This window comes from Myxocyprinus asiaticus, chromosome 30 (assembly GCF_019703515.2).
Source record: "Myxocyprinus asiaticus isolate MX2 ecotype Aquarium Trade chromosome 30, UBuf_Myxa_2, whole genome shotgun sequence".
NCBI classification, from domain to species: Eukaryota; Metazoa; Chordata; class Actinopteri; order Cypriniformes; family Catostomidae; genus Myxocyprinus; species Myxocyprinus asiaticus.
In genome coordinates, this window is record NC_059373.1 from 2,076,754 (window position 1) to 2,096,776 (window position 20,023).

Below are 20,023 nucleotides of genomic sequence, written 5' to 3' on the forward strand. Positions count from 1 at the left end.
AGCGCCGCAGGAAAAGGTGTTGATGCAAAACTGTCTGATGGGAGATGGAGCTTGTCAGTAATCCAGTAGATTGGGATCGATTTCAGGGTACTGGAAAATTCAGTGTCAGCATGTCGATTTCCTGTGTGATCTTGTTACTGCTGGCTGTGTTTGGCTTTAATACTGGCTTACTATTTACTTAGTTTTACAGGTGTAAGATTGTTCATTCAACAGCTTTCAGAGGATTACAGGGCAGGATGTGACCTATTTCTACAGCAAACACAGACCTGTTTGAAGATCTGCATGGGGCCGACATCTCAACAGAGAGTGAAAAGTCAACAGCCAGTCTCACGGCTCTGTTCCTACTTTGGTGAATAGAATGAGATCATTTACGCAGTTCAGAACTTTGTGATAATTAAAAGGAAGACGAGATTGTGCTGAGCCAAAGTCTTTCTAGCAAGTCAGCCCACTGTTGGATATCTTTGGGACGCCCTCGGGAGGTTATTTCCAGTCATGCCAGTGCAGCTACTATCTACTAGAATGGAGAAAGAACAAAATCTCAAAAACGGTTGGTCAAGATTACGATCGAAGAACATATTTCAAATCAGCAATAAAATCTGACAATACTGGTATCATAAATTGTGCTTCTTCACCTCATATTAGGCTAACAAACTAACTTTTCCCAGCTCGTATAGTTAACGCGCATGCGTGTTAGTGAGTTGATTGACAGCCAATGCCTGTTTCTAAATGTAACCTTAAGGCGGGACTTCCTTTCTACATCCAATGACCGTTGAGCGCTCAGAGCTCCTTGGTTAAGTGTTCCAATTTCTCCCATTCATTTTAATAGAAGTGTCCCGTCTCTGCTAAATAATCTCTGGCTGAGCTGTGATTTACATGAAGAGAGACAGTTACAACAATAACCTTTGTTTGGAGAAAAATCATATGGCTGTTTAAATAAATATTCCATGTTAAATTCAAGTTAAGCTCAATCGACAGCATTTGAGGCATAAAGTTGATTACACAAAAATAAATAAATCCTTAAATCCTTCGACTCGTCCCTTCTTTTCTTTAAAAAAAATAAATAAATCCAGGTTACAGTGAGGCACTTACAATGGGAGTAAATGGGGCCTTATAATTTTATTAAAGCACTTACATTAATTCTTATGTTAAATCTGGTGTATTATTTGAGATGAAAAGTTGTTTAATTCATCCACTTTACGGTCGTTTTAGGGTTTATGGCAGATCATGACAACGAAGTTGAAGAATTTGATATACTGGAACTCTTCACCAACGTGGTTAGTAAGTGATTTTATCACACTAAAATCATGTTAACTTACATATTGTTTATGTCTTGTGTCTACACTTTTGAAACACTCAGTATTTTAACGTTTACAGATTGGCCCCATTGACTTCCATGTTTGGGTTTATATCAAAATATCTGACTTCTGACTGGAGATTTTGGTATCAAATATAAAATCTTTTCTCAGGAGAAGCATGAGGCTTCAGTGAAAGTCTACATTTTCTGTCTAGGAGGAACAATTTAGATATAAAGAGATATCATTTGTGATTTTTCCTTCCTACGGGACTTCCTTGCAGAAGATGAAAAGTCACACCTGTGTGATGTACCTGGATCTTCAGGTGAGCTGTGAGAGGAAACCACTCAGTGCTCAGTTCTTGTTCACCCTCAAATGCAAATACATACACTGTTATTGCATATGATCATTTTAGTTTTCATATGAAGTTTAGAGAAAACCTTGAGGATTGTCTTTAACAATAGCTGTTGACTATCAATCTGACAATTCTAGATGAGTTTCCTTTTTTTGAGATTTGGCCAGAGGAGGGCGTCCTTGCCCCTGATAATGCAAGAACTAAACTAGCTGTTCTAGTGTGCAGATTCACCAGGGAAAGAGAGAGAAATTGCAGAAGATGCAGCAGAGTAATCAGAATTTAGTAAGCATAGCAAAATATGGTTTTTGAACAATGATAGGTCATATTAAAGTCAACATGAAACAGCATTCACAAACTATTTTACTTCTATACTGTGATGTATTTCAGATTATTTGAGGTTGTGCAACATGACCAAAATGTAGGGTGGGACTTGATTTGGTCTATCAGGAATGGATCGGATGGTGAAAAGTATCTAGCGGTGGAAAAAAGAGGGATTGGTGATGTCATCCTGAAAGGAAAGTTGTTTTAGAGGCAGAGCAAGTAATTATATATTTTTTTTAATAACAACTGTATTTATTTATCACATGTTATACATTTGCACATATACAGTGAAATTCTTTTTTTCACATATCCCAGCTAAGCTAGGGTCAAACATGATATAGCACCCCTGGAGCAGATAGGGTCAAGGGCCTTGCTCAAGGGCCCAACAGTGGCATCTTGGCAGCACTGGGGCTTGAACCCCCAACCTTCTGATCAATAACCAAGCTCCTTAACCACTGAGCCACCACTGCACAGCAGGCACAGATGAATCGTGCAGAATAAGACCAAGAACATGTATTATTAAAGTAAATTGAGTTCATTTCAATTTCATGTTTAATTTTTCATCAGTTTTAGGTTCAAATATCTGCTGTTCCCAAATCTTCAATTTAATAAAACTCTCTAATATATCATTCTGCTTACTGTAGCAACCCATTGAGGTGAACAGAGGCCTGCAGATAGACGCTTCATAAGCCCTCACCAATGAGCACTGGTGCTGCCGCTTTTACACGGCTAATAATATAAGCAGTGTAGCCCCTGAGAGCAGAGAAACAAGCAGAGAAAGCCAACACGCAGATATTAAGCACCTCCTTTATTACAAACAGCTTCCATTACTGCTAAAGATAGCCACATGCTCTCTACCGCAGCAAGATCTCAAGTGTAGCAGTGAGAGAAGAGGACTCAGCTGCTCATTTAGGATGAGAGGGAGCACTGACGTGCACAGAACGGGGGCAGAGGGGGCACAAGCCCCTGCCCCTTTCATTCACAAGTCTAAAGGTGCCCTTTTGTCATAATCTCACAATAACAGTAATAATGTGTTATTATGAGATTTCTTAGTAAATCATGGGCATATTAAAGATACGCCATTAAGAGCACGTGCTATAGCAGATCAGGGGCGGATTTCAATCGCAAGTGATCCTCCCTATGCCCTATACTCACTCTGAACTGCAGAGCCCTTGAAGTGGGTACTCTGAAGGAAACATGGCATTATTGTATGAATGTACCCTTCACTAACAGTCTTGTGGAAGGGCTCTCCAAGAAAAGATTCATTTTCTCACTTTCGTTTTGAATGAGCTTTCGAGTGGCCCCTCCCGCAGGAGCGCCCTTCAAGGAAGCAAAAAATGCAGTTTTGAATTCGCCCCGGAGCATCGAAGTGCTGAGTAACAGGTCCGATAAAAAGTCCACTCCATGTATTGTGCTGTAAGTTCATCAAAGGAATAATCCTCGATTGCTACCGCATTTCTGACATCGCGTACCTCTAGTGTAGACAGATTTATTAATTATAATGGGAGCGGTCGCATCGCTTTCAGTGATATAAATTAAATGAGTCTTTTATAGAATATTGAAATAAACTGAAGGAGCTGTCAGGTTCATCCAAAGCCAGTTTGGTTTTGTTGAAACTAATAAGCCATTAGACTAATCACTATCAGAAAAATACCATTAGGCTACCACAGTACCGCAGCTCCCTATACGCATATTACGCAGTCTGCGTAGGGCACCAACTCCCTAGGGGGGCACCATCATACCCTGGGGGGGCACCAGAAACTCCACCGGCTGTCCTTACTCGCATGTTGTACGTTATTCAAGGACCTTGTAGCATTCGCGCACAGTCGATCGCCTCGCGCTCGCACATTCTCATTGTGCCTTTGCATCATGCATCACGTTACCAGGGTAATGCCATGATACTGAATGAATGATCATGTTTCATGATACTGTCATGGTACTCCAAGGTACTTTAAAAAATACCATGGTTTTACTATGACACATGTTATAAACATGGGGTTATCACAGACCATGTCTGAAAAAAATGGTGCCTTTTGTGAGAAATATAACAGAAAAGGCTAATATTTGTGATAAAGGAAAAATGGAAAAAAAAATATGTGCAGTATATACTGTTTATACAAGAAAATGGTTAAATACTCAAAAAGCAAATAAATGAGTTAAGTATTTCTAATTTCTAATTCAATAAATACATAAACCAGTGCCCTTTTTTATCCTTCCACCCCTGTCCCTGCTAAGGTCTGCGCTCATGATACTGATCTCAGATCTGCTTCTGCTGAGCAGAGTGGAAGAAAAAGACAATCAAACAACACGCAGAGCATCCGAGCAATCTGATTGGCTCCTGGATCTATTATCTTATTCTCAGCTGTCCTGAGATGGGGTCTGGCTTCTATTGTTATGTTAAGTATACTTTATTAGCAGCTCGAAGTCTATTTAGGAACAATTTGGATGGGTATATGAGCACAGGGTTACTTAAACTGTGCAGATGGGAACTTTTATGAGCAGAGAAAGCATGTAATTTGAGTTTTATATGAGGGAATACGTTTCTTTTTGAATATCAGCACACATGCATATAAAGAGCGTTAGGCCTTATTGCATACAGTATGTATGCACGGAAATATTGAAGACCAGAAATTATTGTATGTAGTTTGCAGAATTATAGAACCCTGGTGCGTTTTGAAGAAGCAAAAGGGAAGAAAAAATAAATAACTATAAATTAAATTAAAATAAAATAAGAATGAGAAATATTGTGTATATAAATACATTAACGTTTGCATGTAAATAATAAATAAAAATTAAATACAAAATAAGAAAATTATTGTATGCAGTTATATAAATACATTATAAATGCATGCATTATCACACACAAAAAAGAAATATTGCATTTATATCAATATATTAATGTATGCATGCATGACAACATAAAAAAGAATCTGAGAAATAATGTGTTTTTAAAAATACAATAATGTATGCATGCATGAAAGTACAAAAAACAAATATTGTGTGCAGTTATGTAAATAAATAAATGTATGCATGCATGAAAAGATAAAATAAAAATAAATAATTAAAAATATTGTGTGCAAATATATTAAAGTATGCATGCATGTAGATACTATATATAAATAAAATGTAAATAAAAAAACAAACTGTGTTCTTTAATATATTGATTTATACATGCATATAAATACTGATAGTCACTATTGTATATAGTCTGCAGAGTTACATGAAATTAATTAATGTGTGCAAGCAAATTTGAAAAGAAACACAATGACACAACTGTTTTAGTTTTTCTTTTTTGCATGTAAAATGTCTTTTTAATGAGTTTCAGAAGGTCTATTTATGGTTAGCTCTTGCCTGTCTACAGCAGTTTATTCTTTGCTGCTGATTTGATTTTGCATTGTGTAAATGACAAGATTGATAGTGTGGGTTGTTCCTGACAGACTCCCCTCCCTCCCTCGCTCGCTCCCTCTCTCTCGCTCTCCCTTTCTCTCTCTCTCTCTCTCTCTCCCTTTCTCTCTCTCTCTCTCCCTCACTCCCTCTCTCTTTCTCTCTCCCTCTCTCTCTCTCTCCCTCACTCCCTCCCTCTCTCTTTCTCCCTCCCTCTCTCTCTCTCTCCCTTTCTCTCTCTCTCTCCCTTTCTCTCTCTCTCTCACTCCCTCCCTCTCTCTCTCTCTCCCTTTCTCTCTCTCTCTCTCTCTCCCTCTCTCTCTCTCTCCCTCACTCCCTCTCTCTTTTTCCCTCCATCTCTCTCTCTCTCTCCCTCACTCCCTCTCCCTCCCTCCCTCCCTCCCTCTCTCTCCCTTTCTCTCTCTCTCTCTCTCTCTCTCTCTCCCTCACTCCCTCTCTCTCTCTCTCTCTCTCCCTCAATCCCTCTCTCTCTCTCTCTTTCTCTCTCCCTCCCTCCCTCTCTCTAGTTAATGATCTTCATATTAAGATCATTTTAGGAGCCGGGAGTGGAGAGGGGCCCATCCCACATGGGGTCCGTCTTTGTGACTGGATAGATTTGAGAGAGACGGGAGACATTAACACCCTCTCAAATCACACAGCCCACCGTGATGAACCCTCCCCCTGAACACACACACACACACACACGTTCAGGCAGATGTGAGAGAGAAACCAAACACATGTGCACAAACAGATATGTGTTGATTTGAATGACCAAACACATGTGTGCATGCACACTTAAAGGAATAGTTCATCCAAAAATCCAAATTATGCAATTATTTACTCACCCTCATGTCGTTCCAATCCCACATGCTGGTTTTTTTGTTTGTTTTGTTTTTCAAGCGTGGGACACAAAATTAGAATATTTTAAATGATACTGTATTTGCGCAGCTCTTTTCCATACAACACAGGTTCATAGTGACCACATCTGTAGCTTTAAAATCTCATTCTCCATTCAGCATTTTAAACGGGCACATTTCTGAACCTGAAAGCAATCCCAAGATATGAGAACTTCCAACCTGTTCTCTTCACAAGTCATAATAATTAGTACGAGATGTGCAGAATCAAAATAAATCACATGAGTTGGCTTGTACAAAAAAGTGTGACTTTTACTCATAGATAAAAATAAACAAACCAATAAACAATCTTATTACGAAATCTAACCCTTTACCCAAACCCTAAACCTAAAAAGTGTTGGATAGGAGGCTAGCTAAAATTTGATGTCTGTATTGTATTGATATATCTGTTTGTTGATTGGTTGGTCTCTGGAAATAAAAGTAGTAACTATTCATACAAGCCATGTCATACAATATCTTACGATTTCACCATCCCGTAGGTGTTGTTAAGAGTTCGACCGAGGGGAAAATTCTCAGTAAAATATATTAAAAAGAAGGCATGTGCACACACACACACACACGCACAAAATGAGCATGTAGACACAAAAACATACGTTCATCTACCGTTTTTCTTGCTTTATTACAAACACACAAGTGTCCTACTCAATTTCACACACAAATTGACCCAGGCACATGCTCACACGTACAGATCTGGCCTGACAGCAGTCACAAATGAAGCGTTAAATGAAGAAACATATAGCCCAGTTCTCATGGGAGAGATAGTTTCTTACACAAAAGGATTGTCATAGCTGAGACTGCATTATCATCAGCTTCTGTCTCAGCCTCAACACTTCAGCAGCCAATTAAATATTATCCTTTGTCTGCTGCGCTGTCAGATGGGGCAAACATAAGCCTCGCCCCTTTAAGCTAGAAAGCCCTGCCCCCTGTAAAACAGCAACAAAGCCTGTTTCACAATGTCCTTTTCACAGCTCTAGGAAAAGTGCCTTTGGGAAAGTAAAACCAGTGATTTAAACAAACATCTAAGCCCCTAAGTATTTAATTTCTGTGTGAATCATCATGCACCGTTTGAGATATGAATGATACATCAAATCATGCGGTTAATTACTGTAATGCACGGCTTATTGCTTTTATGTTTTGGTTTGTTTATTTGTTTGTTTCTTATTGCCATGCCAGCTTCGATGGCCATTTTCATGGCGAAAACCATGCACAGGCAGTATTTAGCACATTATGATAAAAGGCGTTGCAACTTGGCACGCTCTCCCAATTGGACAGATTTGAAAATGGCATATTTGCGTTGTAGTGTTGACAGGGAAAACTGAGATATTTGAAAATGATGAAATGATGAAATGATGCTGTCATGTGACGCAGTATATCAAGATGGTGGCCCATGTTGTAGCAAAGTTGTTGTGCCTGCTATCCACTTTGATAGCGTTGTTAAAGGTAAATGTTACTTTGTACAGCCTTCACATTGCATTCTTTCAAATGCGACGGGAAGTTTACTCGAAATTGTTGTCCAGCGGCAGAACACAAGGACAATTGTGTTTCAGGGCCATGCTTCTAATTTATTTATTTTGCATGCACATTAAGGCAGCTTGATCTCATGAAAATTACGTGACCGTGGCAACATTTTTGCAAAGCCAAATTCCATGCATTATTACACGTTTCTCTGCAGTTTCCAAGTGAATTGTCCAGTGGGGAGCGCCAAAAGCAAGTGAAATAATATCGTAATCAGACAAGGTTTTTAAGGTGAATGTTAGATGGAGATTTTAATTAGTAAAACAGACTTCTCTAACCTAAAACTTTAACCGAAACCTAACCAAAAGTGTCCTAAAAGTAAACGCGACATGAAAAGCACATTTTCTGAAGCAATCACGTAATTTCATACCACTTCTATGACACACTCTTCTCAAGTGTCAGCTTAAATGTTTGGCAGGGCTCAAACCACAGTTTTCCATGTTCAAGGTCCAAGACACTATCAGGTGAGCTACTGCAGAAGCTAATCATGTTGGAATTAGTTTGAAAATATAGGTGGGTTTGTCATAGAAGCATTGAAACGTATAGTTTTTCAAATGATGCGCGAAAAGTGTTTTGATATCAAGATATAGCAGTGTGTGAGTAACAGTGTGAAAAATAAGAGTTTATGAAGCTATAATCAGCCACTGTAGTCATGATTTGTGTGAAAGTGAAATAAACGCACAGTTGTTGTAGCGCCTGTAGTGTTCATTTCACCAGAAACGTAGAAAGCGGCACTTACAAGTCAGTTTGCAAAAATAAAATTATAGTAACGTTCATTCTATGAGACAGGGTTGCAGCAAGGGGATTTGAATGTTTTCAGACGTTCCAGTGTGGACGAGCAACCTTTGGAAATTTTTTTGAAAATGTTTGAAGGTCCGATTGAAATTGATGTATTTTATTTTAACCCTTGTGCATCCTTCGGGACATTTTTGTCTTTTTCATTGCATACATTTTGCCAAAGGTGTGTATTTTTGGGGGAACTTTGATATTTCAACCTCAATTCCTATAATACATCTGTATGTGTATAATACACTGTGTACACAAAATAGGAGCTTCAGGACCTTCAGGACAAAAATGTCCCCATTGAAACCCATTAAAACTGCAATATTTGATCCCAGTGCCATTAAAGCATAAATTCATGAATTCTATGATATTATGCTTTCATTCTGGAGCCCTGGCTTCAACATTTACATTTTTAATATTTTCCACCAGATGGCGCCATTTTCTTCATGTTTAGCCTATGGAGCAAATACATGCTTTTCCCCTATTCTCTGTTTGCTGTATTATAGAGCACTGCAGGACAACTGAATACATGATGCAGATAAAATTGTGTGTGTGTTGGTATGGATGTCAGAGTGTGTTTTGTATGTGTGTATTGAGAAATGTGTGTGTGTGTGTGTGTAAAAAACAACAGTGACATTATGTAAACAAACTGGCATTTAAAGGGTTAAACTCCTGAAAATGAATGAATATTTGGTAGTTATGATTAGGACTGATGTTAGTTAAAACAGTTAACATTCATTGAAACTCATTGAAAGTGGAAAATAATATTAATATATTATAATATTATGGCAGTTTTTTGACGCAGACATTTTTGTCCTCTAAAGACCTCTGAGTAACTTTTTTTATTGACGCACAAGGGTTAAAAACATGTATTGTGCTTTATCAAAAATGTCATTTAATTTCAATTTAGCATGAATTAAGATTGTGTGAACTTGTTTGACAAAATGCAAGCGTTATTTTTGAGAGGTTTCGTGATGCATGTTTGAAGTTTATGTGGCATAATCAATTCCCTTTGCTGGCAGGTTGGCACAATGGTCAATTACATGATTTTTTATTTTCATTTTTTCTAAATCTATCACATTTATTCAAAAATACATAAAAAAAAAAAATTAAATTCACAAAAAACAATTACTTTTATTTATTACTTCCCTCTTTTATGATGAGCATATTTTACATTTTCTAAATTCTAAGTAATTTTGATATTTTTTTCTGGGGCTTAAAGCAAAAAAAGTCATGTGGTGTAACCGAACAGACAGAGACAGTAAAAAATTATATAAAAAAAAGCACTTTTTTTAAATTAATGATTAAGTTGTGTAAACTTAAACACAGGTAAAGTACTTTAATACCTTTTACTTGATGGTTACACCACATGACATTTTTAAAGTAATTATATATATATATATATATATACAGTGCATCTGGAAAGTATTCACAGCGCTTCACTTTTTCCACATTTTGTTATGTTACAGCCTTATTCCAAAATTGATTAAATTCATTATTTTCCTCAAAATTCTACAAACAATACCCCATAATGACAACGTGAAAGAAGTTTGTTTGAAATCTTTGCAAATTTATTAAAAATAAAAAAGGAAAAACAAATCACATGTACATAAGTATTCACAGCCTTTGCCATGACACTCAAAATTGAGCTCAGGTGCATTCTGTTTCCACTGATCATCCTTGAGTTGTTTCTGCAACTTGATTGGAGTCCACCTGTGGTAGATTCAGTTGATTGGACATGATTTGGAAAGGCACACACCTGTCTATATAAGGTCCCACAGTTAACAGTGCATGTCTGAACACAAACCAAGCCATGAAGTCCAAGGAATTGTCTGTAGACCTCCGAGACAGGATTGTATCGAGGCACAGATCTGGGGAAGGGTACAGAAATTGTTTTGCAGTATTGAAGGTCCCAATGAGCACAGTGGCCTCCATCATCCGTAAATGGAAGAAGTTTGGAACCACCAGGACTCTTCCTAGAGCTGGCCGCCCGGCCAAACTGAGCGATCGGGGGAGAAGGGCCTTAGTTAGGGAGGTGACCAAGAACCCGATGGTCACTCTGACAGAGCTCCAGCGTTTCTCTGTTGAGAGAGGAGAACCTTCCAGAAGAACAACCATCTCTGCAGCACTCCACCAATCAGGTCTGTATGGTAGAGTGGCCAGATGGAAGCCACTCCTCAGTAAAAGGCACATGACAGCCCACCTGAAGGACTCTCAGACCATGAGAAACAAAATTCTCTGGTCTGATGAAACAAAGATTGAACTCTTTGGCCTGAATGGCAAGCGTCATGTCTGGAGGAAACCAGGCACCGCTCATCACTTGGCCAATACCATCCCTACAGTGAAGCATGGTGGTGGCAGCATCATGCTGTGGGGATGTTTTTCAGCGGCAGGAACTGGGAGACTAGTCAGGATCGAGGGAAAGATGAATGCAGCAATGTACAGAGACATCCTTGATGAAAACCTGCTCCAGAGCGCTCTGGACCTCAGACTGGGGCGAAGGTTCATCTTCCAACAGGACAACGACCCTAAGCACACAGCCAAGATAACAAAGGAGTGGCTCCGGGACAACTCTGTGAATGTCCTTGAGTGGCCCAGCCAGAGTCCAGACTTGAACCCGATTGAACATCTCTGGAGAGATCTGAAAATGGCTGTGCACCGACGCTCCCTATCCAACCTGATGGAGCTTGAGAGGTCCTGCAAAGAAGAATGGGAGAAACTGCCCAAAAGTAGGTGTGCCAAGCTTGTAGCATCATACTCAAAGACTTGAGGCTGTAATTGGTGCCAAAGGTGTTTCAACAAAGTATTGAGCAAAGGCTGTGAATACTTATGTACATGTGAGTTGTGTGTTTTTTTTTTTTTTTTATAAATTTGCAAAGATTTCAAACAAACTTCTTTCACGTTGTCATTATGGGGTATTGTTTGTAGAATTGAGGAAAATAATGAATTTAATCAATTTTGGAATAAGGCTGTAACATAACAAAATGTGGAAAAAGTGAAGCGCTGTGAATACTTTCCGGATGCACTGTATATATATATATATATATATATACACACACCGATCAGCCACAACATTAAAACCACATGCCTAATATTCTATAGGTCCCCCTCATGCTGCCAAAACAGCACCAACCCGCATCTCAGAATAGCATTCTGAGATGATATTCTTCTCACCACAATTGTACAGAGCGGTAATCTGATTTACCGTAGACTTTGTCAGTTCAAACCAGTCTGGCCATTCTCTGTTGACCTCTCACATCAGCAAGGTGTTTCCATCCACAGAACTGCCGCTCGCTGGAAGTTTTTGGTTTTTGGCATCATTCTGAGTAAATTCTAGAGACTGTTAGATACTCAAACCAGCCCATCTGACACCAACAATCATGCCACGGTCCAAATCACTGAGATCACATTTTTCCCCATTCCGATGGTTGATGTGAACATTAACTGAAACATCCACTGAGCGGTAATTCTGAGGACGAAAATGCCTTGTTGAGAGAGGTCAACAGAGAATGGCCAGACTAGTTTGAACTGACAAAGTCTACAGTAACTCAGATAACCACTCTGTTGTGGTGAGAAGAACATAATGTCAGAATACTATTCTGAGATGCGGGTTGGTGCTGTTTTGGGGGCACAAAAATTGATTTGATATGTAATCCTATATAATTTAAAATGTTTTTGAGTTTGTGGGTAATACGACCGAAGAGAGGTTGGAGAATATATTGGAGAAAAAGCCACAGCATTTCATGTTTTTGATGAAGGAAAACATGCTTTTATTCCTGCAGTATAAAGAAAAAGGCCTGTTTGATCAGCATTCATTGTGTCTAGAATCAATCATTCATCCACTACACACAGAGTGGAGGGAGACCGGTCACACTAGACCCACAATTAACGTATTAATACCCACTAATGCTATTAACATCAGACCTTTGAACATATACTTTCAACTTGAGATGCCAAAATAAACAGTCAACAGGCCTTTGATTGGCCAGCTGAATGTGTGGATGATGCATTCCGTATTTCCTACATTATTCTAATAGTTTACAATAGCGTGATACCAAAACCCACAGATGAATTACACTGAAGACTGATATACAAACTGTTGCATGGCATTTGGATGGAAATATTTCATAAGCGCCAAGTAAAGCAATATAACAGCACAAATGCCCCTATTTGAATACATATCAAACATTGGACAACTTTCACATACTCGAGCATGTACACACTCAACACTGCCATCAATCTTGCGTCGCCTGTAAGGAAAGGCCGAGTCGTCTTAGTTTCCACAGGCTTTGTTGTCTGTTCAAGCCAAGATTTATGGCGGCTAACTTCACGATGATAGGTTTTATAGCATAGCAAGTATTGTTGTCCCAATCAGCCATGTGGATGATGGATTTGTTGTTGGAGTAAGAGGTCGCGTAACTGAAAGAAGAACTCGGCTACTGGAATGATGAACCTCGCAGAATGATTAATGCTCTGCCCCGGCCACCATTTGACCAAATTAACATCTCGTTCTCGCTTGTTCACACTCTCTCACTCTCTCTCTCTCCTTCCTGCTAACACTGGCTTTCTAATCTAATCAGATCAAATCAACAAGGCTTTACCGCTGTGATTGTCAAACCAGCGGCAGAGCATTCGAATGAATTAATTAGCATTAATAACATCGACAGCAACAGCGATGACTGCATAAACATGAGACGTGCTCATTATTTATACAGTAAATGAATTGAGAGATTGTGCTTGTAAGAATAAAAATATGACAATTTATCATCATAAGAGCTTTGTTGCTCTAATACGTGTTTGATTTGAGATGAGAAGTGGCTATTTGAGATGACTGTCATGTACAGGTACTGTATACAGGTTGGGTTACCTGTTGATATCTGAGCAGTAATAACTGGAGATGAGCTCTGGGTTTTGCTGAAGCATTTTGTGGGATTTATTGGACACGAAGTTTAATAACCAGAAGGCTGTGAGTTTGATACTACTATGATGTTTCCTTGGTGAATCTGTACCATTATTAGTGGTGTTTGCTCAGGCAAAAATTACTATTGCTATTGCTCATTTGTAGGATAAGTGACTTGACCAGAGACTTAATAGGGCTCTCAGGTAAATCGTAATTTAAATTATATTCCAGGTTCAGTACAAACTGAGCTCACCTGAGAGCATTGAACCACTAGAATTATTTTGATTTGCCCCTACTTTTCTTTAAAAAAGCAAAAATCGAGGTTCCAGCGAGACATTTACAATGGAAGTTAATGGGTCCAATCAGTCAACATTAAAATACCCACTGTTTCAAAAGTATAGACACAAGACATAAACAATATGTGTGTTAGCATGATTTTAGTGTGATAAAATTAATTACTAACCTTTTTTGTGTAGTTATAGCCAATTTTACAACTTTGTTGCCATGACGATGTAATGAGAACACTAAATCCTAAAATGACCGTAAAACTGTGATTTAAACAACTTTACAAATCAAATAATACACGAGTTTAACAGAAGAATTAATGTTAGTGCTTTTATAAAGTTATAAGCTTCACATTTCTGCACATTAATTGTAAATGCCTCACTGGAACCTCATTTTATTTATATTTTATTTTTTAAAGAAAAGGAGGAACGAGCCGAAATTCATTTTTGTGGTAATCAACATTGTCACAAATGCTGCTGATTGAGCTTAAACTCGGAATACTCCTTTATCAACTGAAGTGTCATATTTTTCATTGTCAAATAAGGTTGTACGAGATGATGAAAATGAGAAATATTGTTTAAAAGATGTCAAGTGGTGTAACCATCAAGTAAAAGGTATTCAAATACTTTCTTGCTCCTTGAGAACACATGAGCGTATACAACTTAATTATTAATAAAATATAGCAATTTTTAAATGTTTTATTTTATTTTTACAAACATAATTATTTTCAGTCATGGAAATCACTACGTTTATTAGGGTTACTCCACTTGATAAACAAAATATGGCTTTAAAAAAAAAAGGTCAATAGTATATAATTCATTTTATTTACTTACTGAATTTTTGGACACATAACAACAAAAAGGCTACCTGTATGTTGGTTATACCACCTGACTTTGGTAGACAAAAGGTCAAATATTCATCATATATATATATATATATATATATATATATATATATATATATATATATATATATATATATATGTGAGGAGGAGGAGGGCGGGGCCGGGCCTTGAGGACACACGCCCAGCCCTGAATCGGGCTAATCAGCCGGGAGGGGGATGAAGACGAGCCGGAGGCGCCAGTTCAAGAGAGAGAGAGCCACATGCGGCCGCTGTGTGTGTCTATGTGTTTGTGTTTAAGTTGATTTGAGTTCATTTATGTTATTAAAACTTATGTTGACTGTTCAGCCAGTTCCTGGCTCCTCCTTGCCCACCTTATCCCGGGTTTCAGCACCAATGTAATGGGTAAAGGATGGGCACGGAAGAGGTAGGAACCAGCTGAACAATCAACATAAACTTTAATGACAAAAAAACGCAACTTAAAACAACATAAAACACATAGACGCATACACAGCGGCCGTGCGTTTCTCTCTCTCTCTTGAACTGGCATCTCCGGCTCCCCTTTATCTCTTTCCTTCGCTGATTAGGTGACTCAGCGCTGGCCATGCACCCTCACAGCCCGGCCACGCCCTCCTCCTCATCACACTCCACATAAGATCTGCCTGTAGCTCTTGTTCTCCATCTATCCTATTCCCAAATCTTTGCAAATCTGAGCACAGTTTAAAACATTGTTGAGATCTCTTCAGAAACTCTAGAGACACATTTGAGATTACTGGATACAATAATTGACACGATTTCTAGATGCCCTTATCTACTGCTTTCTGTAGACATTTGTCAAGGTCTGTAGGTTTGTTTGTGTGATGCTGTATAGAGAAATGCAGTATATATTTCAATCTATGAGATGCTTTGAGGCAGTTTGGCACAATAGGACTGTATCTCACCAAAGACCCTAGATACTTAAAAGAGCATCAATCCTTTAGCTGAAAACTTAACCAGAGAGGGCTGAGGGCATCCGGGCATGATTCCCTGGTAACTCCATCCATTGTGTGTGTGTGTGTGTGTGTGTGTGTGTGTGTGTGTGTGTGTGTGGGTGGGGGGATTCCTGTGCAGTCTCCATCTCTGTCCCCTGGGAGTCGTGGGACTCTTGACATCTGTTCACCTCAACTTGCTGTGGTCAGTCTGGCATTTCTAATCCCCTCTCGTCATCTCACCCCACCAACAAACACGAACCCCTTGAGGCGGCCGTCCGCTGACCTGCTTTCCCCTCTTTCTTTTTCCATCTTCCTCTCTGTCACTGAGCGCCAGCAAAGCCAATCAGACGCGGCCTCAGTCTCCCAGATCAAAGCTGCACTGATTCCCCGGCAAAAGCTTTTGAAGTGTTCGGGAAAATAAGTCACATGCGTCGTCTTTGTGACAAATTCTCATGATGCCTGTATTTTTACATCTTCATCAGTGCCGTCCGGCTTTTGCGCTCGTCTCTTTTGCGAAGATGGTATTTTTAACGCTAAAATAAAGCGTGACGGCTAATCCGGTTAGTCTTTTGCAAAGTGTTTTCTCTCTTTTCTGTTTTTCCGAGAGCATGGCCGAGTAGAAGTGCATGGAGCTTGTCTTCCAGCACTAGTTGAGCTGACTGAAGCTGGAACCCCTGCTGTGCTTTCACATGAAGCTTTTACCTCCAGAAAAACATACAAAATAAAACACTGGTAATTTCTGTAAGTCTTTCCAAATGTTCTTCCCTGAAGTCAGCAATGAACAGGAATCTTCTCAGATAAGATCTGCCTGTAGCTCTTGCTCTCCCTCTTTCCTATTCCCAAAGGAGAGAAAAATCACAAAGTAGATTCAATATCTCAGTTGTTTCTCAGAGATTAAATGGAGAGCAAATGGAAACTTTGCTGATGTTTCAGAAGAGTTCTCACCAATGTCTCCAACTTCAAAGACTATATTTTCTTTCTTTCGTCATGTGTCCCACTTCTTTGTGTGAGCGAGAGCTCAGCTGTTGGTTGTAGAGTCTCTCGTGCGTGTGAGTTTGGAGAGCGTGATTAACTCAATTAACGGTGCTACTGTCTAACGTGTCAAAGCCAAAGATGGTCAGAACAGGGAGAAAACAAATGGACGGATGGATGGATGGAGTGTGAGAGTCTGGAAAACACAATCCTTAACCTTATCTTCATACAATGTGACCCACATTTCGTTTTCGACCATTGAAAATGGGTAAAATTGAACAATTTACGCATGGAGCAATATTGAGAGCCTCATATCTCCGGGATTTCACCATATAAGGCCTTAAAAATCAAGATACAAAAAGGAAAGTTTGTTTTGAACCAGAATCTAAAAGGATATTAAGATATCTTTAATATGTCTGGAGTTATAAGCACTCTAACTTCGGAAAAACAACACAAAAAAGTGCTTTCTTTTATTTTTGGACTCACACCATTGGCATATAATGCAACTAGTGGTACTGAAGTCAACTGATTTTAGTAATAGATCTATTTATCTTTGTTTAGAAATAAAATCACGACGCTGTCACCTTTCTATGGTTATTTTTTTGGTTCCAAAATCATAGGCAAAAATTGTCATTTTGATCCCCCCTATGAAATAATGCATTGCTCAGAAAAAGTTGATTCATGGCATTTAATAGTTTGGCTTTGACCATCATTTATGCATTTCTTTCACCAGTAATATATATATATATATATATATATATTTATCAAAAACAAAAATTTCGAGCCAGTTTAAGCCTCTGATTGAGTTGACAGAATTACCCAGAAGCGTTTTCCTAAACAGCCTAAAATTGTCAACTTTGGAAGGTCAACATTGTCACTTTGTTTCACAGGTTGTACTTCTGAACTCACATTTTGCAACTCAGGACTTATTGGAAAGTTCCAGTTTTCAGTCTTACACGCATCAATAGCAGGCCAAATAAACTAATTAATCCTGTTATGACAGATTATATTCACTACTGTGAAAATGTAACACCCCAAAAATAGATTACAAATAACCCGTGTGGGTGATTTGGTAAGGTTCTTATCTGCTGAATGTGCATTTGATATTAATTCTGATTCCCTGCACCCTAATGAAGCTTTAATTAATGAGGAATCGCCCCCTTTCCTATATGGAATTAAATGCTACTTGAACCCTTTAATTGCCAGTGTCCTTAAATGGTTTCTGTTGGTAGACCTCATCTAAAGCGAAACCTGCTGGGACAGGAAGACCTGTGCGACGGTCACCAGTGGAGCAAGTCATGATAATTGCATACCGCTTCATCCATAGAGGACAATTTACATGATTCCTTTGTGTTATTTCTATGAAAACAATAAGGCCAAACACTGACTTCGATATCTGAGACAAACATTTAAATGTATGTAGATATATACAAATATATAACTAGTTTGAAGTGTTCAGGATCATGGGTAGTGTATTTCTTCCTTTAAAATGAATTGAAATAATGCAGACTGATGGCTTCAACAAAAGCATATATCATCGATTATTAACCTCGGAGCTCATGGTAGATCTGTCTTTAAAAGGTTCATAAGTTATCGTAAATAATCAGTCCCCTTTTGGAACATTTTTTAATGGGATTTTTACTTCCGGGAACCAGACTGTTGTGCTATATAGTTATAGAGATGCTTGTCTTAGCAAACACTACTAAATGTAAATGAGCTATGATTTGCTAGCACAATGATTTCCTGGGAAAAAACAAGACTTCAAGTTGTACAATCAATTCAGCATTTTGATTGGAACAGTAATCCTGTAATTCCTCAACATACCATTCTCATTTTCGAAGCATAACAACATTTTGACCTGAATTGGTTAGTAATTGTATTGTCACTAGCTATCAGCTAATTATGTTTACATCTGCCAAATTAGAAACCCCAACAGGCAGAGAGAAAAGAGGTTAATTGGCTACTGGAATATTTTTATCCACAATATATAAACATGTCAAGATACGGTAATATACTCTATGTCGCATTTACACACAAGCATAACGCTAGCATGACAAGCGAAACAGAATGGATGAGGAACTCCACATGTTGCAAATGCTACGGCTATCGTATATAATTAAAGCAATTGCATAAGCGGTTCAATTAAACCCACCCTGATAAGCATGTACTGCTTTGCTCAAAGAATGGCGAGAAATAGAGAAATGAGGCCTTGTAATTACCGCCATGCCATATGGTCAGCATGGGGATTGCACGGAAATATTTACTTTCCTGCTGTATTTATTTGGGACCTGATATTATGTCTTTGTTAGTGTATGCCAGCATGCGCTGTCAGAGTTTGTCAGTGCTCGCCTGCACTGCCGACCACCATCCAACACGCGGCTTTAATTAGCGTCTGTGCAGCGCTCATTATTGCAATTAGCGCGGCTGTGCGCGTCTGCCTGGGGTACCTGAGGAGAACTGCCTCCAGCCCATCCCTGAGCCCAGCAGCTGGTTTTAACTCACTTCTGTGTGTGTGTTTGTGTGTGTCTTACTTTACTTAATTATCTGCATTTTATTTATTTATTTTTCTTCTCTTGGCCCTCATTTGATTATCATTAAGGCTCTGTGAGCTGAAGAATACCAAAAGTTTACTTGTTTCCATTTCTCTGATTGTCTGTAAAACGGTGCATGATATTTTTATCAACATTTAGCGGAATAGTTCATCCAAAAAAATGTAATTAAATAATTATATACTCACCCTAAATAGAGTCACATGGAGTAACCTCCTTGTGGTCGCGATAATGTGGTTCGCTCTTGTTGGGGCATGTGGTAAGTTGTACGTGGATGCCGTGGACGTGCTACAGTATGTCTCTGTGGTAACACGTTCAACAAGCCACATGATGAGAGTCTCCAGAAACGACTGAATTATTCATTCAGTCATTATTCATATTTCAATTTTTATGCATGCTCCTGGTCTCTTATTAACGTACAAGCAGAAATGGGAGGTGGAATCGAACATAATCGAATAAAGAGTGAAAACACTCTAATAGTAAAATCAGCCTCTCAAGTGTATCGGCCGACAGCAAGTCACTGGAGAGCTGAGGAAGCCCCTGAGTGGCTGACGGACTGTTCTCTTAACATTTGACCTCATTATCTTCCTAATTATCCAACTCAACCAGCATGAAGATGAAAGTTTACAGGCCCTTTAACTCATAACTAGTCAAACAGATTGTTGTGCATTGCTGTCCAGAACATTGGAACACAGTGTACCTTTAAAAAATAATAAACTGTGTCTGCCAAGACAAGCTTCACTTATAATATTGCACACACTTAGGGTTAGTGATCTGAACAACCCCCTAACCTTAAGTATATAAGTTTGGCACTGCACTGTTTTTACTACAGACATGTAAGATACCTCAAAATTGGTCCATTTTCTTTAAAACACTTAAAAATCTAGTTCTCAACTGTTATGCAGTATTTGCAGATAAACTCTTTGTTTGGGAGGAAAATT